Raw genomic sequence first — 26,079 nt, 5'->3', positions numbered from 1 at the left:
ATCAGTCCTGTTCAATCTTTTACGTGTTCTTATACACCACGTGTTCGGCAACTAGATGTATCTGTTCGGGAATACCTCCCTACAATTGCTCCCCAGCTTTACCTATTTTCCACTGTTCGGGGGTAATGGGTGAAGCTTTTAGAGACAAACGTTTAGACCTGAATTTCCTCTGATACCGAGCAGTCATAGTATTTAATACTTATTGATGCTCTTTGGCGCCTTTGTCATTATACCATTTCGGGGTAGTGATTCCACGTGGCATGTTTTGTATGCAATTCATTAATTTTGAACTGACGTTTTATCAAACGTCGTCAGAACGGCTCCTGCTTTCCGTTACTTTAATTTGTAACGGTGTGAGACGAGACGCTTCATCTCCGTCTCTTTCACATATATCCCAAAGAGGGATTTTCTTTGGATTTTTTATCCAAAACTCTAAGCCTCATTTTGTCTTCTTCAACAGTCAGGCAAAAAACTCCCTTTCTTCCGCCATAGCCGCCGCCTGCAACTCGCTCGTGTCACAGGGTCCTTTTTACTAAACTCGTAAGATCTCTATTTCTTCTGTTTAGGTTACCCACTAAGATTTCTCTTGTCCCATTAGTTTCCTTCTGAGATCTCATTCTCAGATTTTGGGTTAAGGGTTTAAATCGCGCCCATTTCCAGTTTTACTTTTTCTTCGAGTATATTCATGGCGGATGAACATAATCCAAAGCCTAGTAAATTTAGGAAACTCTGTGACACCCCTGCTGCCATGGCGGCATTTAGGACTGGGTATAGCATCCCTGATAACGTGGGGCTCGAACTCGCCCCTTTGGGAGCAGATAGGGATAGTGGCTCATGGGATAGAATGTGTATCCCAATCATGGCCATTGTCGAGGGCAGAATCCGTTTCCCCCTACACCCATTACTCCGCCAGATTCTGAATTGGTATCGTCTCACGCCCATGCAAGTTTCGACAAATGTGTTCAAGCTGATAATGGGGATTATAGCCCTAAATGGGATTCTAGGGACCCAATTAGGAATCTGGGATATCCAATGGTGGTATAGTATAGTACTAAACCCCGAGTACAATACTTACTACTTCAAGGTTAGGAGGGCAGACAAACGTCTCGTGCTAAATCTGCCAGATTCCGCTTGCGACCACGAGATCGATTTCCTCTATGTAACGGGAGCATTCGAGCCAATAGGGGAAGATGGCCAAGTGGTGGGGCTCCATTGCCCCCACATATGGGGCTATCCACGTATGCTCTCGCTTTTGACTTTGCAATTCTTTGTTTACTGCCTTCTCGTAGCTTTTCTATGTGTCTATTTGTAACTTTGAATTTCGATCTTGCAACTGAAAACGCTAACAGGCGCCCTAGACGAGAATCGAGTTACGTCCAAACAGAGGACATCAACAGGATTTTTAAGTATACAGGTGAACCCGGTACCCCTACAGCTGGTCGGGGTCGCAACGCAGACGTTTTATTGGGATACGACCCCGTGTATAGAGGGGTTATTGACAGAAGACTCGCCAATCCGAGTACAAGTGCTGCTTCTACCTCAACTGCTCCCCAGCCTAGAAGCCTAAGAGCTAACGCCGGAGTGACGGTTGCCGGGCAGTTGGGTGAGATTCCCATTTCAGAAGGTATTCCTTTACCTCGGCTGAGAGTGCGAACCCTCTCTAAGACGAGCTGCCTTTCAACCACAGCCCGAACAGCCGGTTCTCATCCGCGTAACCAGCCAATCATCCTCTTCCGGCTACTCTCCATCTCCACCCGATTCAGGTACTATGACTCGTCAACCACTGAACCTTAGTTCCCTTCTTACCGTCTCCACGCGGGGACGTGGTGGTGCCAGTAGGGTGGCATCAACTGGCGGCCCCCCCCCCCCGCACGATCTCGTCGCAATAGGGGGGGATCATCTTCTTCTCCTCGGGAACACAATAGTTCCCTTGAGGCAGTTGATACTCGTCGGGACAAACGTCCTAGGACCGAAGATCCTGGAGACGCCCCTGCCCAAGCCGCAGATTCAGTCCAACAACCCCTTTCACCGAGCACTCAAGTGCTTCCTCAAAGCTGGGCCCCCCAACTCATTAGGGGTGATCGGCCTATTCACGTTGGGGATAGCGCCAGTTCTTCGGAAACAGCACTCACCCTTGCTCAGGGTCTGCTGCTTCCCGTTGATATGCAGAAGGAGTCTTAGGCCGCACCTGATCGGCTTATTTCCACTGGTCTCGTTAGTGGGATCAAGGTATAGTGTTCTCATCACTTTTAAGCATGCTTCATTTTCCTTTTGTTGTCTTACAGTAACATCTTGTTGATCATCTTGCAGTTTATTCAAAAGATGATTACTCTGGGCCAGAAGTTCCAGGACGCTGATACTGAAAGAATCACGCTGTTGAACAGCAACACCAGGCTGCTCCGCACCATATCTAGACTGGAGAGAGAGAGAGAGACAAAGCCAAGGCAGACTTTGAAGAGGCCAAAGACAAGCTTGGGACAGCCGAAGATAGCCTCAATCAGGCTTTGGTTGAAATAGAAAAAACCAAAACAGCTGCTCACGAGGAAGGCTATCAGAAGGGGTTTGATGCTGCTACAGCCAGCTACGTGGAATAGATGCCAGCTATACAAGACCAGATCTGGGGTGCCAGCTAGGAGGCTTGTCTGACAAAGGTTGGTATTGCTAAAGACTCTATCCTCTGGGTAGAAAATGATCTACCAAGCCGCCAAGCTGCAGCCCCTCAAGAGCATGATGTTTCTCCTACTGATGATGTTGATCAGCAGATCGACGATTTTGCAGATTCTGATGAAGAGATACAAGTAGAATCGCAAGATGTTGTCGAACATTTGTCTGTTCGGGAAGTGACCCTCGAGACTGTTGTTCCAGAGGAGAATGCTGCTGCTGGTGGTAGTTCGGCCGGAACTGATGTTCTCCCAGAGATTCAGAACCTAGACTGGATTTGCAGGCAAGTATTTATAAGTTTTGTTTTTGACTCAAACAATTTGGCTGGTCCTGCGTGACCATGACATTCGAGCCCTGCATGGCACAAGTACTTTCTCTATTTGGGTAATTTTTCGGTAATACAGGTATTCGGCCCTTTGTGGCATAACCATACAATTTGCTCGGCTCCTCTAGTATTTGCTTATGTTCGGATGCAAATAATTTTATCTAAGTATTTCGTACTTGGATCCATTTAATCACATGTTTGCTTGCGTATAAGCATTCAGTATTTAGCAAAATACTGTGAACATCATTCCACTTTTTGTTCTTTCTAAGTTTATCGTACTTAAATGCTTTTCTAAGTCTCTTGTACTTTCAAGTTTCACGTACTTAAAAACAATACAAGTGTTTCATACTTGTACTCGTTAAGTTTCACGTACTTAAAAACCATACAAGTTTTTCATACTTGTATTCGTTAAGTTTCACGTACTTGAAAACCATACAAGTTTTTCATACTTGTATTCGTTAAGTTTCACGTACTTAAAAACCATACAAGTTTTTCATACTTGTATTCGTTAAGTTTCACGTACTTGAAAACCATACAAGTTTTTCATACTTGTATTCGTTAAGTTTCACGTACTTAAAAACCATACAAGTTTTTCATACTTGTATTCGTACACCATTTAAGTTCCACGTACTTAAATGTATAGGTGCTTGTGCCCTCTGCTCCCCAATACGAATAAGGGAAACGAAGCTCGTAGTTTGTATTTTAGACAAATACCAAGAATGCAATATATATACTTCAAAAAGTGATTTTATTCATAATCTGTGAAACTCAAGAGGGCGTTATTCGTACCCCTTGCAACTAAAATGACAAAACTAGAATAAGGGAATTATATTCGTAATTCCCACACAATCACGGAGTGCAATCTAAAACAGAACTTAATGCTTCTAAACAAAGAATTTTCGTAGATTATGGACATTCCAAGGCCTCAGAATTGGATTACCATCCAAATCTGCCAATTTATAGGCCCCTATGCCTACAATCTCGGTTACTCGATACGCGCCTTTCCAGTTGGCCCCCAGCTTGCCTTCGTTGGCCACCTTGGTGTTGCCGAGCACCTTCCGTGGTACTAGATCTCCAACACCAAATTCTCGAGGATGAACGTGCTTATTATAGCTCTTCATCAACTGTTCCTGGTAGGACGCCAGATGGACCAAGGCCCTTTCCCTCCTCTCCTCGGCGAGGTCAAGCTCAATTTCAAGGGCCTTATCATTGCCCCCACTTTCGACTAATGCAGTCCTATTGGTCGGAAGACCAACTTCCAGAGGTATGACAGCCTCTGTTCCATATGCCAATGAATAAGGGGTCTCTCCCGTAGACCTCCTAGGTGTTGTTCGGTGAGTCCACAGTACTAGTGGTAACTCGTCAGGCCACTTCCCCTTGGCTTTGTCCAACCTCTTCTTGATCCCGTCAAGGATAGTTTTATTAGTTGCCTCTGCCTGCCCATTACTCTGAGGGTAAGCTAGGGTTGAATAATAATTTCGTATTCCGTACTGGACATTAAAAGCCTTGAATTTCTTCTGAAATTGGGATCCATTGTCTGTAATCAATGAATAAGGACCCCAAAACGAGTGATGATGCTCTTCCACACGAACCTTTCTATAATAGGTTCAGTGATTTTGGCCAGTGGTTCTGCCTCAATCCATTTAGTAAAATAGTCTGTTGCAACTAGCAAGAATTTTTGATTCCCAGTTGCTTTGTGTAGTGGACCCACGATGTCCATTCCCCTTCGAGCAAACGGCCAAGGACTTGTCAAAGGCACCAGATCCTCGGCTGGTGTTCAAATCATTGGTGAGAATTTTTGACATTTCTCACAAATCTTTACATACACCTTTGCATCTTCCTGTATGTGTGGCCACCAGTAGCCTTGGGTAATTGCTCGGTGGGCAATAGATCTGCCTCCAGCATGGCTTCCGCATGTTCCCTCGTGGATTTCATGAAGAAATCTCTGCACCATCTCAGGGTGTACGCATAGCAAATACAGGCCCGTGAAGGATTTTCTGTATAACTTACCCTTTGGGGACAGCCAAAACCTAACAGATTTGGTCCTTATCTTATAAGCCTCCTTTTTGTCTGAAGGGAGTTTCTCGTCTCGTAAAAACTCCATGATTGAGTCCATCCAACTTGGTCCTTGGTTCACGTCCAAGACCAAGTCCACACTTCTCCCAATGCTCGGCTCACTCAGATATTCTACTGCCACCTTCCTTTTAAACTCAGTTGGTACAGCTGCAGCCAACCAAGCTAATGAATCTGCATGAGCATTCTGTCCAGAACTTATCTGTTCAATTTACACCCTTTCGAAGGTATCAAGCAGGTCTTTGGCTGCCTGTACGTAGGCTACCATTTTTTCACTTCGCGTTTCGTATTCCCCGAACAGTTGATTGACCACAAGCTATGAATCACAATACACCCTAACTCGTTCTGCTTTTAGGGTTTTTGCACTTCTCAAGCTAGCTAAGATTGCCTCGTACTCCGCCACATTGTTGGACGCACTGAAACCAAGCCGAACAGATAGTTCGATCATTACTCCTTCAGGAGGAAAAAGGACTATCCCAATTCCTGATCCAGTATTACATGCTGATCCGTCAACAAATAGCTTCCATTCGGTGGGGTTCTGTTCGGCTGAGACATGTTTCCTCTTGGGTGATGTCTTAGTCTCCTATTCCTTTCTCGTAGGAGGCAGGGGAGCTACTGCAGGAGAAAACTCTGCCACAAAATCAGCCAACACCTGGCCTTTAATTGCCGTACGCGGTTGATAATCGATATCGTATTGGCTTAACTCGATGGACCATGTCGAGATCCTTCCCGAAAAGTCTGCTTTTCGTAGCAGTGATTTCAATGGAAACTCAATATAAACCACAACCTTGTGGCTTTGGAAGTAGTGTGGCAGTTTCCTTGTGGTTGTTCTAAGTGCCAGGACAAGTTTTTCTAAGGGCAGATATCTCATCTCTGCATCTAGCAGTGTCTTGCTAACATAGTAAATAGGGATTTATTCGATTCCCATATCCCTCAACAAGACTGCACTTACTGCATGCTCAGAAACAGCTAAGTACAAAACTAAAGACTCACCTGGCTGTGGAGTAGACAATAGTGGGGGCTCGGCTAGATACTTCTTTAGGTCCTGGAAGGCCTGTTCGCACTCTGCTCCCCATTCGAATCCCTCCCTTTTTTTCAATAGTTGAAAAAAGGGTCTGCACTTGTCACTTGACCTGCTGATAAATCTATTAAGTGCTGCAGCCATTCCAGTCAACCTCTGGACTTCCTTAGTGGTTTTGGGACTTTGTAGCCTTTGTAGGGCTGCAATTTGATCAGGGTTAGCCTCAATCCCTCTCATGGTCACCAAATGGCCCAAGAACTTTCCTGAACCGACTCCAAACGCACATTTCGAGGCGTTGAGTTTCAGTTTGTACTCCTTTAGGATTTCAAAAGCTTCTTTTAAATCAGCTATATGCCCCCGTTTATATTGACTTTTCACCACCATATCATATATGTAAACTTCCATAGTCTTTCCAAGGAGCTTTTTGAACATGATGGTTGCAAGTCATTGGTATGTTGCCCCAGCATTCTTTAGCCCAAACGGCATAACACTATAGCAGTACAACCCTCGTGGTGTGATAAACGAAGTCTTCTCTTGATCAGGGCCAAACATAGCAATCTGATGATATCCTCGATACGCGTCAAGAAAAATCATTCGCTCGTAACCAGCGGTTGCGTCAACCAACTGGTCTATCCTTGGAAGGGGGAAACTATCCTTTGGACATGCCTTGTTTAGGTCTGTGAAATCTACACAGACACGCCACTTCCCATTCTTTTTCTTTATCACCACGGTGTAGGGAGGTATTCCTGAGCACATACATTTAGTTGCCGAACACGTGATATTCGGGAGCATGTGGTAAGTACGACAGGACTTACCGCCGGGCAGTTCGGTGAACAGCGATATGGACCAATGATATGAGAAGTCATGGCTATAAATAGACTGTTCGGCAGTTAGAAACATTCTGATTACATTGGACCAAGTTACATGTGAAGTAGTTGGTCCAAGCAGACTGTTCGGTTATGATACAGCCGAACAGATGATGTAAAGAACCAAGCACGTGATACGACGGATCATGGGTTAGAAGCAATACAAATGGTACGTGGGACCATAGTTTGAATATAGACAGGACAGTCATCGTGCTAAACAAGTGTTCAGCAATATGGACCAGTGACATGAGAAATCAATGGTCCAGGAAGGTTGTACGGGCTCAAGGACCAGTTACATGTGAAGTAACTGGTCCAAGCCGTCTGTTCGGCCATGAGATGGCCGAACAAAGAAGGTGCTCCAATCTGGAAAATTCCAGAATAGTCATGTCCCATAAAGGAATAAGATCCCAAGAATATAGATCTGAGAAAGGTACCCAACGAGTATGGGATGTTCGGCTCTTTATGGAAAAGAATCCTAAAAGGACTTTTTTCCATAAACTGATAAAGGAAACAAGAATCCTTGATATCCTGGGTTTCCTATACGAGTTAGGAATCTTATGACAACAGGAATGCTTGGGCAACAAGCATACACATATCTATAAATATGAGGTAAACCTAGAGGCAAAAGGTACGCGATACTTGGCATTCTTATTGCTTTCCTACTGAGAATTAGGGTTTAACTGCTAGTACGTGATACTAACTTTTGCATCGGAGGGCCTTTGCCACGAGAGGCAAAGGTGCGCTCACCCCCTGTCTATTTTGCAGATTAGGGTTCCGACAATGAATTAGGGTTCCGGTGAAGAGGCCCGAGAAAGCCGTTGCAGACCAGTTGATCTGAAGCATCAATTGTTTTCATCCCCCTACAATTGGCGCCGTCTGTGGGATACGAAAGAGTTCCCTTTTGAAATACGACCATGGTGGAAGTAACTCCAGCAACACCGCATGACCCAAAGGATGTGTTAGATGAAGGAAGGGACAAGTCACCACCTGGGGCTCCGAGAAAGCCCCAGGGTGGGCACAGGAGGACAACGAGTAAAGACCGCCCCTTACCGTCCATCACAACTCCAAAAATAGAGATGGGGAGACGGCTTCGAGATCCACGAGAAGGAGTAAATCCCATCGAAGGGATGAATCGATCGCGCACTCCAGGAGTGTGCACCCTAGCGACGACGTTCTTGATAAAAAGAGGCAAGAAGTCGAGGAGTATGCTCGTCTGATTAAAAAATGAGAGCATGAGATCAGAGAATTAGAAAGAATTAGGGAACATCCGGAGGATTCCGGACTATCTCGAAGAAATTCTAGAGGCAGTGGGTATGTTGTGGTACATTACAGAAAAGCTCTTTCACGCGGAAGAAGGAGCAGAAGCAGAAGTCCAATCCCAAAGCGACATAGGGCTTCTCCACGTAAAGAGAGGAGCAAGACCCGAACACCCGAGAGAAGGGTTTCTTCACGAAAAGGGAGGAGCAGAGACAGAAGTTCCACCCCCAAAGAGGAGGGAACAAGAAAACACCATCGAGACAGGTACGAGAGACCTGATGCTGATTGGGCCAAAGCCGCAGCTCACAAATCCAAGGAGTTCGAGGATGGGACAGTGACTGCACGAGAAGCAGCACGCAAGGCATTAAGTATTATTGCGGCCTCCCCATTTACAAAGAGGCTACAAGAGGCTAGGTTGCCAAGCAGAGTGAAGCACGGTGCGTTCGTACTTTACGAGACAAATACGGATCCCGTGGCTCACATACAGCATTATCAACAGGATATGTTTATGCATGAAGGGGATGATTCCATCTTGTGCAAGATGTTTCCCTCCAGTCTTGGCAAGGTGGCTTTATCCTGGTTTCATAAACTAGCCCCACGATCCATACGAGGATGGAGGCAGTTGGCCGAGGAATTTACTGCTCGGTTCTTGACAAGCAGAAAAGCCCCAAAGACCTTTGAGAGTCTTTCCACCATGAAACAGGAGGAGAACGAGCAGATCAGAGATTATGCAAAGAAGTACTGGGAGACCTTCAACGAGATTGAAAGTTGCAGTGAGGAGTACACAATTGCTACCTTCAAGACTGGTTTGCCTGTTCGGGGAGAGCTGCGCCGCTCATTGAATAAACATCCGGTAGCCACATTGGCTAAATTGATGGAACCGATAGAGCAACACGCCAGAATGGAGGATGACATACTCCGTGAGGATGGCAGGACAGTTGCCGAACAGCCGAAGGCACCTGCCAAAAAGGTGGATAAGCCAGAGCCCAAGACTTATAGAGAGAGAAGGGAATATGGACAGTCTAAGAAAGAGCCATACAAAGATAAGCAAGCTCCTGATCCAAAAGCTTTCTTTTCTATCACTACAGTTTGGAAGGAACCAATATACAGGATTCTTTATCGAATAAAGAATCAGCCATATTTTAAGTGGCCCCCGAGTCTAGGCGGAGACAAGGATGCAAAACGTGCTACGAATCAGCACTGCAGTTACCACAAAGATTGGGGCCACATGACCGAGGATTGTGAGATGTACAAGAGGCACCTTGATGATTTGGTCTCTCGGGGCTATCTCAAGGAATTTATCCAGGAGGATCCTAAGGAGAAAGGGAAGGCTATGGAGCTGGGTTACAAGCAAAACCCTAAAGGAGTAATCCATATGATACATGGGTTGGCCACACCTTATACGAGAAATGAGGTTAGGCTGTTACAAAGGCAAGATAAGCACGATCAGCACGTGATGCGATTGGGAAACAAGAGAGGGCGAGAGACTGATGTATGCAATGAGAGCTTGGCATTCAGTGATGATGACCTGGGAGAGGTCCAAATACCCCACAACGATGCTTTGGTTGTAACCCTACGAGTTGGGAAATATGACATTGAGAGAATTCTAGTGGACTCGGGAAGTTGTACAGAGGTGTTGTACTACGATGCGTTCAAGAAGCTGGGATTGGCCCAAACAGATTTAGAGCAATCTACAACACCCCTGATCAGCTTTGGTGGAGGAGCAGTCTGGCCCCTTGGAATGGTAACACTACCTGTTCGGGCTGGGACAGTGGTGTTGAGGACGGATTTCTTAGTAGTCGATGTTCCCTCTTCCTATAATGCGATTATAGGAAGGACATGGTTGCACAAGATGAGGGCAGTTTCCTCGACTTATCACCAGATGGTAAAATTCCCAGGATCGAATGGGGTTGAAATATTAAGGGGCAATCAGAAAGTGGCCCAACAATGTTTAATCTCCATCATTAAAAGAGCCCCAAACGTCCACCATGTCCATACATTAGAAGTACCAGACCAACCAACTATCGAGGATGTTGGAAGAAGTCCGGCTGAAAAAGTGGTAGAAGGCTTGGAGAAGGTTCAGATCAACGAGACTGATCCTGAGAAATATTTTTTAATTGGGGAATCATTACCAGCAGAGGAAAAGGCTGAATTAATAAGATTTCTGAAGGAATATGTTGATGTATTTACATGGATACCCGAGGAGATGCCCGGAGTGGATGCAGATGTGATCTGTCACCATTTAAACATTGATCCTCAACATAAGCTGATCATTCAGAAAAAGAGGAGGGCAGCCGTGCAGCATGTGGATGCAGTAATAGAAGAGGTCGATCGTTTATTGGAGGCTAAAGCGATACGCGAGGTCTACTACCCAGAATGGTTATCTAACACCGTTGTGGTGAAGAAAAAGAATGGGAAGTGGCGTGTCTGCGTAGACTTCACAAACTTAAACAAATCATGCCCTAAGGATAGCTTTCCTCTGCCGAGGATTGACCAATTGGTTGACGCAACCGCTGGTTACAAGCGAATGAGTTTTCTTGATGCATATCGAGGATATCATCAGATTGCCATGTTCGGACCTGATCAAGAGAAGACATCGTTTATTACACCGCGAGGGTTATACTGCTATAGTGTTATGCCGTTTGGGCTAAAGAATGCTGGGGCAACATACCAAAGACTTGCAACTATTATGTTCAAGAAGCTCCTTGAAAGGACTATGGAAGTCTACATAGATGATATGGTGGTAAAGAGTCAAGAGAAACGGGGGCATATAGCTGATTTGAAAGAAGTCTTTGAAATTTTGAGGGAGTACAAATTGAAACTCAACGCCTCAAAATGTGCGTTTGGAGTTGGATCAGGAAAGTTTCTGGGCCATTTGGTTACTATGAGAGGGATTGGGGCTAACCCCGATCAAATTGCTGCCCTACAGAGGCTTCAGAGCCCAAAAACCACTAAAGAGGTCCAAAGACTGACTGGAATGGCTGCAGCACTTAACAGATTCATCAGCAGGTCAAGTGACAAGTGCAGACCCTTTTTTCAATTGCTGAAAAAGAAGGAGGGATTTGAATGGGGAGCAGAGTGTGAACAAGCCTTCCAAAACCTAAAGAAGTATCTGGCTGAGCCCCCACTTTTGTCAACACCGCAACAAGGTGAGTCTTTAATTCTGTACTTAGCTGTTTCCGAGCATGCAGTAAGTGCAGTCCTGTTGAGGGACTTAGGGATGGAACAAATCCCTATTTATTATGTTAGTAAGACACTGCTAGATGCAGAAACGAGATATTTGCCGTTAGAAAAGCTTGTCCTGGCTCTTAGAACAGCCACAAGGAAACTGCCACACTAATTCCAAAGTCACAAAGTTGTGATTTACACAGAGTTTCCATTAAAATCACTGCTACGAAAAGCAAACTTCTCGGGAAGGATCTCGACATGGTCTGTCGAATTGAGCCAATATGATATCGATTATCGGCCACGAACGGCAATCAAAGGCCAAGTTTTGGTTGATTTTGTGGCAGAGTTTTCTCCCACGGTGGCTCCCCTGCCTCCTACGAGAAAGGAGCAGGCAACGGAGACATCACCCCTGAAGAATCAACCCTTAGCCGAACAGGATCCTATGGAATGGAAGCTATTCGTCGATGGATCAGCATGCAATACTGGTTCTGGAATTGGTGTTGTCATTTTTCCTCCTGGAGGAGTGCTGATTGAACTATCTGTTCGACTTGGATTCAGTGCATCGAATAATGTAGCAGAGTATGAGGCACTCTTGGCTGGATTGCGGAGTGCAAAGACCCTAAAAGCAAAACGGGTTAGGGTGTATTGTGATTCACAGCTTGTGGTGAACCAGCTGTCCGGCGAATATGAAACTCGAAATGAAAAGATGATGGCCTACGTACAGGCAGCCAAAGACTTGCTTGATACCTTCGAGAGGGTGTATATTGAACAGATAAGCTCTGGACAAAATGCTCATGCAGATTCATTAGCTTGGTTGGCTGCAGCTGTACCAACTGAGTTCAAAAGAAAAGTGGCAGTAGAGTATTTGAATGAGCCGAGCATTGGGAGAAGTGTAGACTTGGTCTTGGACGTGAACCAAGGACCAAGTTGTATGGACCCGATCATAGAGTTCTTACGAGATGAGATACTCCCTTCGGACAAAAAGGAGGCTCATAAGATTAGGGTCAAATCTGCTCGGTTCTGGTTGTCCTCAGAGGATAAGTTATACAGGAAATCCTTTACAGGCCCATATTTGCTATGCGTGCATCCTGAGATGGTGCAAAAATTTCTTCATGAAATACACGAGGGAACATGTGGGAGCCATGCTGGAGGCAGATCCATTGCCCACCGAGCAATTACCCAAGGCTACTGGTGGCCACACATGCAAGAAGATGCAAAGGTGTATGTAAAGATTTGTGAGAAGTGTCAAAAATTCTCACCAATGATTCGAACACCCGCCGAGGTTTTGGTGCCTTTGACAAGTCCCTGGCCGTTTGCTCAATGGGGAATGGACATCGTGGGTCCACTACACAAAGCGACTGGGAATCAAAAATTCCTACTTGTGGCAACTGACTATTTTACCAAGTGGATTGAGGTAGAACCATTGGCCAAAATCACTGAACCCATGATAGAAAGGTTCGTGTGGAAGAGCATTATCACTCGCTTTGGGGTCCCTTACTCTTTGATCACAGACAATGGATCACAATTTCAGAAGAAGTTTAAGGCTTTTTGTGCCCAGTATGGAATACGAAATTATTATTCCACCCCAGCCTACCCTCAGAGTAATGGGCAAGCAGAGGCGTCTAATAAAACTATCCTTGACGGGATCAAGAAACGGCTGGACAAAGCTAAAGGAAAGTGGCCTGACGAGTTACCATTGGTTTTATGGGCACACCGAACAACGCCTACGAGGGCTACGGGAGAGACCCCCTATTCATTAGCTTATGGAACAGAGGCTGTCATACCTTTGGAAGGCGGTTTGCCGACCAACAGGACCGTTTTGGTTGAAAGTGGAGGCAATGACAGGGCCCTTAAAATCGAGCTTGATCTCGCCGAGGAGAGGAGAGAAAGGGCATTGGTCCATCTGGCTTCATACCAGGAGCAGCTAATGAAGAGCTATAACAAGCATGTTCACCCTCGAGAGTTTGGTGTTGGGGACCTCGTACTACGAAAAGTGCTCGGCAACACCAAGGTGGCCAATGAAGGCAAGTTGGGGGCCAATTGGGAAGGCCCTTATCGAGTTACCGAGATTGTTGGTATAGGGGCCTACAAATTGGCAGATTTGAATGGTAATCCACTTCCGAGGCCTTGGAATGTCCATAATCTACGAAAATTCTTTGTTTAAAAGAATCATTAAGTTCTGTTTTAGATTTGCACTACGTACTTGTGTGGGGATTACGAATATAATTCCCTTATTCTAGTTTTGATTATTCTAGTTGCAAGGGGTACGAATAACGCCCTCTTGAGTTTGGCAGATTATGAATAAAATCACTTTTTAGCATACCTACTGTGTTCTTGGTATTTGTTTGAAAAATACGAACTACGAGATTAGTTTCCCTCATTTGTATTGGGGAGCAGGATATATATTTACGAACATGCAACTTAAACTTGTATGCCTTGTTTAAGTACGTGAAACTTAAACGCAAGTATGATTCTTTAAGCACGTGAAACTTAAACGAATACATGTATGAAAACACTTGTATGGAATTTACAGTACGAGACACTTGTAAATGTTTATTGGTGTGGCGTAAAGCATAACGAGTATATGTTAAGCCACACTAATTCAAGTACGTGAAACTTATATTTGGTTGAGTACGTGAAACTTAACACCTGTATGAATTGTTTGTAAACAGTCTATTGCAACAATTTTAAGTACGTGACACTTAACATATTTTCAGTACGAGACACTTAACAAGTATGAATACACTTGTATGTATTTACGTGAAAAAATACAAGTATGAAATAACTTGTCAACAGTACGAGAAACTAAGAAGCAAATGATTTTAAGTACGAGAAACTTAGATTCAGTACAAATAATCATGTTTGTAGGATTTGCTAAAGTACGAAATACTTATGCAAACAAGCAGACATATATGATTAAAATGATCAAAAGTACGAAATACTTAGATTAAACTGACTTGCATCCGAACGAATGCAGCAAACGAGGGAAGCCGAGCAAAAGTATAGCTATGCCACGAAGGGCCGAATACCTGTGTTATCAAAATAAAGATAGTACTGATGACACGTAGGGCTCAAGTATTATGATCACGTAGGACCAGCCAACTTGTTTCCAGGGGGTTTTCAAGCAAACTTACCAAACCATTAATCCAAGTTCTGGACATCCACAAGTGTTCTGTCAGGTTCCTCCGTTGGAGCATCATCATCTGTTGCATTCTCCTCCAAATTAATGGGCTCCAGGGTTGAATCCCGAGCAGGAGATTGAACAGGGTGCACATCGGTGGGTGTCTCTTCATCAGCATTAACATATTCTTCAATCTGCTGTTCAATATTGTCCTCTGGATGCATGGCTGGATCTTGAACGTTTTGAAGACGAGTGCTTGGCAAGTCATTCTCAACCCAGAGAGGAGAATCATCAGCAACTCCAGCCTTTGTCAAACATGCCTCCTAGCATGCGATCCATATTTGATCTTGAATATCAGGCATCTGTTCGACGTAACTTGTTGTTGTGGCGTCAAAACCCTTCTGATAACCATCTTCAAAGGATATGCCTATTTGGTGCTGTCCATCTCGGCCAAAACTTGATGAAGGCTCTCCTCCGTGGTCTCAAGCTTGCCTTTTGTCTCGGACAGATCAGCTTTAGCTTTATCTCTCTCCCTCTCTAATCTTGTGACTGTTCGGAGCAGCCTAGTGTTGTCATTTAAAAGCCTGATCCTCTCGGCTTCAGCTTCTTGGAATTTTTGGCCCAGTACGACCATTTTTTGGATAAACTGTAGCAATACCAAACGTAAGTAACATTTCTCTTAAATGTTACAAAGATGGGGCTTTAAAACAAAAAGAGAAGTTTTTGTTACCTTGATCCCACTGACGAGACCAGTGGACACAAGCCGATCAGGGGGAGACGAGGACTCCTTCTGCAAGTCAACAGGGAGTAGCAACCCTTGAGCCAAAGCAAGTGCTGTTTCCGACGAACTAGCACTATCCCCGACGTGAACGGGACGGTCTCCTCTAGTGAATGGAGGAGTCCATGTTTGAGGAAGTACTTGGGTAATTGGTGAAACAGGGTGATGTGTTTCAGTATCTGCTTGAGAAGCAGTACCAGTTGGGTCTTCTGATCTAGGCCGTTTGTCTCTGTGAGCATCACTGGCCTCTACGGTAGTATCCACTTCACGAGATGAAGTGGAGTGGGTAGAACCTCCTCTGTTACGACGGGGTACAGGAGGAGCGTTCCTTGTGGAAGCTACCCGACCAGATCCCCGTCCCCGAGAAGAGACGGTGAGGAGGGAGCTGAGGTTTAAAGGCTGACGTGTCATAATGCTTGAGTTTGGAGGAGATTGAGAATAACCTGAAGAGGAGGATTGGCTAGTTACACGGCTTGGAGCTGGCTGTTCGGATAGTGGTTGAGAGGCAGCCTGACTCCGAGAGGGTCTTCGAACTCTCACTCGAGGTAACGGAACTCCTTCAGAAATAGGGATTTCACCCAGTTGACCAGCTACTGTTACTCCAGCGTTAGCTCTTGTGCTCCTAGACTGAGGAGCAGTTGATGTAGAGGCAGCACTAGTGCTGGGGTGGGCAAGTCTTCTGTCAATGACCCCTCTGTACGAAGGGTCGTAACCCAGCAGCACGTCAGCGTTCCGGCCCCGACCTGCTGTTCGGGTACCAGGTTCTCCTGTGTATTTTAAAATAATATTTATGTCTTCTGTTCGGACGTTGCTTGGTACACGTCTGGGACGATGGTTAGCGTTTTCAGCTGCGAGGTCCGAATTGAAAACAACCAAAGTTAGACATATAGCAAAGCTATGAGAAAGCAGTAAACGAAAAATTGCAAAAGATAAAAAGCAAGAGCATACGTGGATAGCCCCATATGTGGGGGCAATGGAGCCCCAGCACTTGGCCATCCTCTCCTAGTGGCTCAAAGGCTCCAGTAACGTAAAGAAAACCAATCTCATGATCCCGAGCAGAATCTGGCAAGTTGAGCACGAGACGCTTGTCTACTTTCCTAACTTTGAAGTAATAAGTGTTATATTCAGGGTTTAGTACAATACTGTACCACCACTAGATGTCCCAAATTCCTAGCTGGGTCCCTAAAATCCTATTCAGAGCAACTACACCCATTATCAGCCTAAATACGTTTGTTGATACTTGCATGGGGGAGAGACGGTACCAGCTTAAGATTTGGCGGAGTAAAGGGTGAAGGGGAAATCAGACTCCACCTTCAACAATGGCCACGATTGGGATACACATTCTATCCCATGAGCCACCATCCCTATCTGCTCCTAAGGGGGCGAGTTCGAGCCCCACATTATCAGGGATGCTATACTCAGACCTAAATGCCGCCATGGCAGTTGGGGTTTCACAGAGTTTCCTAAATTTACTGGGTCTAGGAGGGCTATCATTATCATCCGCCATGGATATATTCGAAGAGAAAGTAAAACTGGGAATGGGAGCGACTGAAACCCTAGAAACGACCCACAAATCTGAGAATGAGATCTCAGATGGAAACCTAAGCAGAAGAAATGGAGTAAGAACAAGGATCTTACAAAGATACTGTGACGATTCCCTGGAATGCAATCGAATTTGCAGACGGCGGAGATGGCGGAAGGCTTAGAGAGAGAAAGACTGAAAGTTCGAGTTTTTTGGGTGAAAACCCAAAAGGAGCCCTTTCAGGGGATTAAGGGCGAGTGACGGAGACGAAACGTCTCCTCTCACGCCGTTATAGGTTAAAGTAATGGAAAGCAAAGACCGTTCTGACGCCGTTTCAAAGAACGTAGGTTCGAAATTAATGATTGGCATACGAAAACGTGCCACGTGGAGTCATTGCTCCGAAATGGTATAATGATGGAGGCGCCAAAGGGCGTCAATGAAATATTGAAATTATGACTGCATGGGATCAGAAGAGTCTGGTCTAAATAAAATTCTGTTTCTAAGCTTCATATATTGCCCCCGAACAGTGGTAAATAGATGAAACTGGGGAGCAATTGTAGGGAGGTATTCCCGAGCACATACATTTAGTTGCCGAACACGTGATATTCGGGAGCATGTGGTAAGTACGACAGGACTTACCGCCGAGCAGTTCGGTGAACAGCGATATGGACCAATGATATGAGAAGTCATGACTATAAACAGACTGTTCGGCAGTTAGAGACATTCTGATTACATTGGACCAAGTTACATGTGAAGTAGTTGGTCCAAGCAGACTGTTCGGTTATGATACAGCCGAACAGATGATGTAAAGAACCAAGCACATGATACGAGGGATCACGGGTTAGAAGCAATGCAAATGGTATGTGGGACCATAGTTTGAATATAGACAGGACAGTCATCGTGCTAAACAAGTGTTCGGCAATATGGACCAGTGACATGAGAAATCAATGGTCCAGGAAGGTTGTACGGGCTCAAGGGCCAGTTACATGTGAAGTAACTGGTCCAAGCCGTCTGTTTGGCCATGAGATGGCCGAACAAAGAAGGAGCTCCAATCTGGAAAATTCCAGAATAGTCATGTCCCATAAAGGAATAAGATCCCAAGAATATAGGATCTGAGAAAAGTACCCAACGAGTATGGGATGTTCGGCTCTTTATGGAAAAGAATCCTAAAAGGACTCTTTTCCATAAACTGATAAAGGAAACGAGAATCCTTGATATCCTGGGTTTCCTATACGAGTTAGGAATCTTATGACAACAGGAATGCTTGGGCAACAAGCGTATGCATATCTATAAATATGAGATAAACCTAGAGGCAAAAGGTATGCGATACTTGGCATTCTTATTGCTTTCCTATTGAGAATTAGGGTTTAACTGCTAGTACGTGATACTAACTTTTGCATTGGAGGGCCTTTGCCACGAGAGGCAAAGGTGCGCTCACCCCCTGTCTATTTTGCAGATTAGGGTTCCGACGACGAATTAGGGTTCCGGTGAAGAGGCCCGAGAAAGCCGTTGCAGACCAGTTGATCCGAAGCATCAATTGTTTTCATCCCTCTACACACGGTGTTAGATAACCACTCTGGGTAGTAAACTTCACGTATTGCTTTGGCCTCTAGCAAACGATCGACCTCTTCAATTACTGCGTCCACATGCTGCACGGCTGCCCTCCATTTTTTCTGAATGATCGGCTTATGCTGAGGATCAACATTTAGATGGTGACAAATCACACCTGCATCTACTCCGGGCATTTCCTCTGGTACCCATGCAAATACATCAACATATTCCTTCAGAAATCTTATTGATTCAGCCTTTTCGCCCGCTGGTAGTGATTCTCCGATTAAGAAATATCTTTCAGGATCAGTCTCGTTGATCTAAATTTTCTCCAAGCCTTCAACCACCTTTTCAGCCGGACTTCTTCCAACATCCTCGATAGTTGGTTGATCTGGTACTTCTAATGTATGAACGTGGAGGGCCTTTGGGGCTCTTTTAATGATGGAAATCAAACATTGTTGTGCCACTTTTTGATTGCCTCTAAGTACCTCAATCCCATTCGATCTTGGGAATTTCACCATCTGGTGATAAGTCGAGGAGACTGCTCTCATCTTGTGCAACCATGTCCTCCCTATAATCGCGTTATAGGAAGAAGGAACATCGACAACTAAAAAATCTGTCCTCAATACCACTGATCCAGCCCAAACAGGTAGTGTTACCTTTCCAAGAGGCCAGACTGCTCCTGCACCAAAACCAATTAGAGGTGTTGTAGATTGCTCTAAGTCTGTTTGTGTAACAACTCCGATTTTTCGTTCAATAAAAATCTCGTTGTTATTTGAAATTTCTTAATTTCTCTTAATTGCTCGTTGATTTTCTTATTTGATTCCTAGTAGTTTGTATTCAAGCAATTGAATGCCTTATCATCTTAATCCTCGTCTAGTAACCCTAATTGCACTTTAGCCCTTCAGAATCGTTTCTTGACTTTCAAGCCCTACTTAGCAAGCCTAGTTAGCTTCTAACCGGCTTGATGGAGTAACCAAACTAGAAAGTCACCTAGTTACTTTTCCCTAACAATAGATATACCGTTTTGCCCATCTTGAACCTTTTGAACCCTTTCAAACCCTAGACTAGTAATTGTTTAATTATTTTTCTTTTATTGTTTTGGTTATATTCTTTACCCTTTGGACGATAAATGTTAGGGGAACTATTATCCATTGGATAATAGAAACCCATTTCTTTATATTAAAAGGATTTTGAAAGATTTAAACAAAGTACTATGATAGACATTTATAATTATTTTGAAAAGTACTTTTAATTATTTTTTCTAATAAAAGTACCCTAGTAGCTATGGTCCATTGGACGATAATCGTTAGGGTAATCTTTACCCATTGAACATAGAGCTGGGCAACAGACACGAGACACGACAACACGATACGAATCGGACACGAAGTTAGCGGGTTAGGGTTGAACATTTCTGACACGAAACACGAAAATGACACAACTCGAGAACATGAATTCTAAATGGGTCGGGTTAGGGTTGAACACGTGAGACACGAAATTGACACGACCAACACGGTTACGAATCTGTGTCACCCATTTTCACGAACATATATACATAATATATGGTATATCTGCAATTCTATATAGAGTTAGGCAACAAACACGATAACACGACACGAACCGGACACGAAATTAACGGGTTAGGGTTGAGCATTTCTGACACAAAACACGAAAATGACACGACTCGAGAAACACGAATTCTAAATGGGTCGGGTTAGGGTTGGGTGATTTGTGACACGACACGAACACGACCCGACACGACCTGTTACCCAGGTCTAATTGAACAATAGCCTTTTCATTATTATATTTGGTTAAGTACATATATATATATATATATATATATATATATATATATATTACAAAGGACATGTAGTCTTTTTAAGACTTAATTTATTATTTAAGTACTCGTACCTTATTATCCCTTGGTTAATAACCGTTAGGGGATTTATTATCCATTGGGTAATAGGTCCATCTTCCAACTAAGTACTTGACCCATTAAACTAATGTTTTGTTAAGATTCCCGGAAGTACAAAAGTACATTATTATATTAATTAAAGTACTCGTACCTTTATATTAGTTTAAAGGGTAAATCTTGACCTTAAATCCTTTTAGATTTTAAAGTACCAAAGTACCCTTTTATTTATGTGTGTTCTTACATATTAGTACATACATATATATATATATAGCTAGTACATGAGAGAGAGAAAGGAGAGAGAGAGAGAGAGAGAGGAGAGAGGCCGAGAGAGAGATTTAAAGTACCAAAGTACCCTTTTATTTATGTGTGTTCTTACATATTAGTACATACATATATATATATATATATATATATATATATATATATATAGCTAGTACATGAGAGAGAGAAAGGAGAGAGAGAGAGAGAGAGAGAGAGAGAGAGAGAGGAGAGAGGCCGAGAGAGAGAGAGAGGGAGAGGGAGAGAGAGAGAAGGAAGGAAGAAGGAAGGAGAAGAAAGATGGGACTTGTACTTTGATATTCTTCATCTTTTCAAACTTGGAAGATGAATATCTTCCATATCTACCACCATTGTCCTCCTTTGTACCACTTTCAATTGTTTAAACCAAGAATCTTGTACCATTGTCTCCAAATCTTCCATCATATCTTCCAAAAATCCCATCCAAGGTATTAAGACTAGCCATGCAAGCCTAGATAGCCCCATGGCCTAACCCATCAAGATTTCAATCAAGCTTGACAAGTGAAAGAAATCAAAGATGTAGAGAGAGAGAGAGAGAGATTCGGTTGAGAGAGGGAGAGGAGGAGCCTTGGCCTATAAATAGCAAGCCATTCCAAGCTTAAACTCACACCTTCAACCATTGCTCTTCCTTCTCTCTAGAAATTCTAAGTGTTCTTGCTTCCAAAGTTCTTGTTTTCTTGTGTTCTTGAGTGTTCTTGAGAGAAACCACCAAACCACTTCCAAAACCACCTTTAGATCGTTTAAAGTAGCTTAGTTAAGTTAGAAAGTTGTTTCTAGAAAGAGAAAAGATCAACTCTCTTCCTTTCGAAGCAAACCGACGCCGTTACGCCGCCAAAATCCAAAACCGACGACCGAATCTTCGTAACCGACTACTACCGCCAAGAAGCAAGGTAGGATTTCCTTATCTTCCATCCCAAGTAGTTATCCTTATCTACTATTCCAAATATAAGTAGTTTTATACCCTAAACACTAATTATAAGTTCATTAGAAAGTAACTTGATCATTTTATTTAAAATAGATAAGGTTATCTTTTATTGGAAACATATGAAATGCCTGATATTCGTTATTAGTATTTCAAGCATGTTATGTAGCCTTGTTTGATTCATTTAGAGTTTCGATAAATGCTTGTTATGTGAAAGGTCCTACACCATGGAGTCTATGCATGATAACGTGACACGAGAACCAAGAAAGTAGAGACATGGCACCTAGGGTGTGTTAACGAAGATGAAAATGAGTTTATCCGAGGGAGAAAAATATTTTGAAACAACATAATGACCGGTTTTGGGTGGCATTATGTGTGTTATGTGTGTGTGTGCCAATGGGAACCCGGCGCGGCGGAACCATTGTGAGGATACTCGGGAGACCAGCGCGGCGGAACCGAGGTTGGGTGAGTTAAAAAGGGAGTTTTGGTAAAAACGAAAGTGAAGTAAAAACATGGTCTACGATGAGTCTAAGTAATGAACACAACGTTAGTCGAGTAAGGAATGTGGATTAGAATACTTGTTTGGATTATATGCATGATCTAAAGTAGAATTGTTGTTATTATGATCTTTCGTTCAAATTGTTTAAGGGTTAGAGGGTTTTGGATAGTTCTATTGAGCTTTGTGGCTCGCGGTGTTGCCTTTTTGGTGACCCTGGCATATTATATCGGTGGCGACGCTGGTATAATCTGTCAGATTTCATAGATGAGCAGGGCAAGCTTTATACTTTGGAGGCCTTCGGAGCCGAGGAGCTAGCTGTGATGGAAGAACAAGCGGAGCAGTAGTTAGGAACCTTAGTTCCCTTCCCGTTTGTAATAAAAGTACTTTTAAGTTTTGTTGTAATAAAGAGTCTGACTCAGTTTATTTTCAATAAAATTACTTATTTAACGTACCCAAAATTCGGGGCGTTACAGTTTGGGCCAGACCCAGCTTCTTGAACGCATTGTAGTACATCACCTCTGTACAACTCCCTGAGTCCACTAGAATCCTCTCAATGTCGTATTCCCCAACTCGTAGGGTTGTGACCAAAGCATCGTTGTGGGGTAGTTGGACTTCTCCCAGATCATCATCTGTGAACGCTATGCTTTCATTGCACACCTCATTCTCTCGCCCCCTCTTGTTACCCAATCGCATCACGTGCTGATTGTGCCTGATTTGCCTTTGTAATAGCCTGACCTCATTTCTCGTATAAGGTGTGGCCAACCCATGTATCATATGGATTACCCCTTTAGGATTCTGCTCATAATCCAGCTCCATGGCTTTCCCTTTCTCCTTAGGATCCTCCTGGATAAATTCCTTGAGATAGCCCCGAGAGACCAAATCGTCAAGGTGTCTTTTGTACATCTCACAATCCTCAGTCATATGGCCCCAATCTTTATGGTAACTGCAGTGCTGATTCGTAGCACGTTTTGCGTCCTTGTCTCCGCCTAGACTTGGGGGCCACTTGAAATATGGCTGATTCTTTATTCGATAAAAAATCCTATAAATTGGTTCCTTCCAAACTGTAGTGACAGAAAAGAAAGATTTGGGGTCAGGAGCTTGCTTATCTTTGTACGGCTCTTTCTTAGCCTGCCCATACTCCTTTCTCTTTCTATAAGTCTTGGGCCCTGGCTTATCCACCTTTTTGACAGGCGCCTTCGGCTGTTTGGCAACAATCCTGCCATCCCACGGAGTATGTCATCCTCCATTCTGGCGTGTTGCTCTATCCGTTCCATCAATTTAGCCAATGTGGCTACCAGATGTTTATTCAATGAGCGATGCAGCTCTCCCGAACAGGCAAACCAGTTTTGAAGGTGGCAATTGCATACTCCTCACTGCAGCTTTCAATCTCGTTGAAAGTTTCCCAGTACTTCTTTGCATAATCCCTGATCTGCTCGTTCTCCTCCTGTTTCATGGTGGAAAGACTTTCAAACGTCTTTGGGGCTTTTCTGCTTGTCAAGAACCGAGTAGTGAATTCTTCTGCCAACTGCCTCCATCCTCGTATGGATCATGGGGCCAGTTTATGAAACCAAGCCAAAGCCACCTTGCCAAGACTGGAGGGGAACATCTTGCATAAGATGGCATCATCCCCCTCGTGCATGAACATAGCTTCTTGATAACGCTGTATGTGAGCTACGGGATCCGTATTTGTCTCGTAAAGTACGAACGTACCGTGCTTCACTCTGCTCGGCAACCTAGCCTCCTGTAGCCTCCTTGCAAAAGGGGAGGCTGCAATATTACTTAGGGCCTTCCGCGTTGCTTCTCGTGCAGTTACTGTCCCATCCTCGAGCTCTTTTGATTTGTGAGCCATAGCCTTGACCCAATCAGCATCAGGCCTCTCGTACCTGTCCCGATGATGCTTCCTTGTTTCCTCCTCTTCTGGAGTGGAACTTTGGTCTCTGCTCCTCCTTTTTCGTGAAGAAGCCCTTCTTTCTGGTGTTCGGCTTTTACTTCTGCTTCTTCTCTTTCGTGGAGAAGCTTTGTATCGCCCTACGATAGGACTCCTGCTCTTTCTTCCTCGCGAATGAGCCTGCTTATGGACTACCACAGTCCATCTGTCTTTCTGGGAATTTCTTCGAGAAAGTCCGGAATCCTCTGGGTGCTCTCGTACCCGTTGTAATTCTTGTATCTCGTACTCTCATTTTCTAATCAAACGAGCGTACTCCTCGATTTCCCTTCTCTTTTTATCGAGGACATCGTTATCATTGTGTATACTTCTTGAATGGGTGACTGATTCCTCTCTTCGATGAGACTTACTCCTTCTCGTGGAACCAGTGGCAGTTTTGTCTCCTTTTTCTTTAGAGTTATCTCTGTCATGTCTACCAGTGGGCTTTCTCGGAGCACCTGGTGGGGATTTATCTCTTCCCCCACCCAACTGGTCTTTTGGACTAAACGGCGTGACTGGATCTTCTTCCATCATGATTATTTTTTAGAAAAATTGGTTTGTTTCCCACAGACGGCGCCAATTGTAGGGGGATGAAAACAATTGATGCTTCGGATCACCTTGGATTGCAACGGCTTATTCGTGCCTTTTCACCGAAACCCTAATTCGTCGTCAGAACCCTAATCTGCAAAACAAACAAGGGGTGAGTGCACCATTGCCTCTCGTGGCAAAGGCCCTCCGATGCCTAAGTTAGTATCACGTACTCAGAGAAACCCTAATTATCAGTAGGAATGAGATTATATCGTAATCAATTGCGTACCTTTTTCCTTTAGGTTTACCTCATATTTATAGATTTGTGTATGCTTGCTGCCCAAGCATCCCTGTTGCCCTAGGATTCCTATCTCGTATAGGAAACCCTGGATATCAAGGATTCTCGTTTTCCTTATCAATTCATCCTAAAAGAGTCCTTTCAGGATTCTTTTCCATTAAAAGCCGAACATCCCATTCTCGTTGGGTATCTTTCTCAGATCCTATATTCTTGGGATCTCATCCATGACTACTCTGGAATCTTCCAGAGTACTTCCTCTGCTCTTGCTCTTGATTGGAGCTTTTTCCTCGTTTGGCTGTATCATAGCCGAACAGTCTTCCTGGACCAGCTACTTCACATGTAACTTGGTCTAAATGTAATCAAAATATCTCTATCTGCCGAACAATTAGTTTACACCAATGACTTCTCATGTTACTGGCCTTTATCGCCATTCAACGCACTGATCGGCGATCAGTCCTGTTCAATCTTTTACGTGTTCTTATACACCACGTGTTCGGCAACTAGATGTATCTGTTCGGGAATACCTCCCTACACCCAGAGCTAAGTCCTTTGCCAAATCCTCCATAACCAATCTCTCCCATAAAGCAGGGTCTTGAGCAGCAACATCCTCGAAAGGTATTCCTGGGTTGGTAACAAATGGAACATCCTAGAGACCTCCATCCACCAAAGCCAAGTTGATAGTCCAAACCTCATCGCCGACGGTAATGTCAACAACCATATCGACATCCCAGAGATTAACAAGGTGGTGAGGTTTTACCAACGTCAACAATCTCGTCAACCTCCCAAAGATCATCGGGCGGTGCAGCCTGTAAAACCATGACGCTACAATCATCACCGGGAGCGGTAACAATAGGACATGGTTGTTCCATAGAAATAATGATGAGAGAAGGATCGAACTCGCGGATGCGGTCATCGTTAGCGTTTGAAATTGAGTTTACTAAAGGGAGCATAGCTCCAAGTGGATGACGCACATCAGGAACAGACTCCCCTTCCCCATAGTAACTCCAGTAATGTTCATCAATATCACTTTGGTCCAAATCGGTCTTGAGGCCCCATGATATCTATCCTGCATCAGGCTGTGGGTCCCATACGTATTCCTCGACTTCTTCCTCGGGATTGGCCAGTTTAGGTTATTGGTAGAGCATGAACAAAGAAAGGCCATCCAAAGGATCTGTTTGTGCTACATTACATTTATCTTCCCAATGGTTTAACCACACTTGATTGACATGAGGGTAAGTAGGGAAACTCATATTGTACTACTTAATCCAGTCCTCAAAGAGCTCCTTCCATTCCTCGACCTTGTCTTCCATTTTCCAACCTACTGCCATCATGTTGAAGCTTCGTTCAATCGAGATG

Source organism: Rhododendron vialii, chromosome 2a (genome assembly GCF_030253575.1).
Source record: "Rhododendron vialii isolate Sample 1 chromosome 2a, ASM3025357v1".
Taxonomy (NCBI): Eukaryota; Viridiplantae; Streptophyta; class Magnoliopsida; order Ericales; family Ericaceae; genus Rhododendron; species Rhododendron vialii.
Note: the sequence above shows the minus strand (reverse complement) of the source record.